The following is a 1,199-nucleotide window of genomic DNA, read 5'->3' as shown; positions in this document are numbered from 1 at the left end:
GAACTGGGAAATCCCCGGGTTCTGAGGTTCTGATGCAGCCTCCGCTCCAACTGGACCTGAGGGAATTTTCCATGAAAGGAGGGAAGGTAAGAAATCAGAATCTCCTCTCCTGCCCTAACCAGTTTGGCTCAGTGGATAGAGCATCGGCCTGCGGACTCAAGGGTCCCAGGTTCGATTCCGGTTAAGGGCATGTACCTTGGTTGCAGGCACATCCCTAGTGGGGAGTGTGCAGAAGGCAGCTGATCGATGTTTCTAACTCTCTATCCCTCTCCCTTCCTCTCTGTAAAAAATCAATAAAGTATATTTTTAAAAAAAATTAAAAAAAAGAAAAAAGAATCTCCTCTCTTGTATGTGCCTGCTGGTTCTCACAGACCTAAATAACCAGAACATGGACATTGTCTGAGCCACAAAAACGGCCAAGCACACCTCTCTCCTGGGTAACGTAAATGACTGCTGCTCCTTTTTATTATTTTGTAATTGATTGATTTGAGAGAGGGAGAGAGAGAGAGAGAGAGAGAGAGAGAGAGAGAGAGAGAGAGAGAATAAGAGAAACATTGATTGGTTGTTCCATGTATTTATGCTTTCATTGGTTGCTTCTTGTATGTGACAAGAGATTGAACCTGCAACCTTGGCATCTTTGGATGATGCTACCCAGCCAGAGCCGACTGCTACGCCTCTCCCAATTAGAGCTCTAGCTTCAGTATTGCCTTCCTTCCTTCCAGGTAAAATGTATTAATATACCCAATTATAGAACTACCTACCCCAGCATCCATTTCCTAAGAGAATCCAATTAGGAACAAAGTCTCTATCTCTCAAGTCCTTCCCAAGATCACCTACAAGCCCAAACCCTAAGGTTAATGACCAGTTTTATGTGTCAGCTAGGTTATAGTCCTAGTTTATCAATCAAACATCGATATGTTGATATTCTGTAGATGTGACTAAAGCCCACAACCCATTGACAATGATAGAGGTCATGCTGGATAATGTGACTGAGCTGGATCCGTCCCCTAAAGAGTCCCAGGCGCAGAGTGAGGCTCCCCTGAGGGAGTGGATTCCTCTCCGGGCTGCAGCTTTAGGCTGTGCAGAGAGTTCCAGCTGCCCCTACCTGACAGTGGTCTGCCCTGTGGATCTTGGACTTGCCCAGTTCCCTACAACTGTATAAACTGGTCCTGCAATAATTCTCTGAATAGACGTCTCCT

The sequence above is a fragment of the Myotis lucifugus genome, unplaced genomic scaffold (assembly GCF_000147115.1).
Source record: "Myotis lucifugus unplaced genomic scaffold, Myoluc2.0 scaffold_641, whole genome shotgun sequence".
Taxonomy (NCBI): Eukaryota; Metazoa; Chordata; class Mammalia; order Chiroptera; family Vespertilionidae; genus Myotis; species Myotis lucifugus.
The sequence above is the reverse complement of the archived record's forward strand: the minus strand, read 5'-3'. Positions refer to the sequence as shown.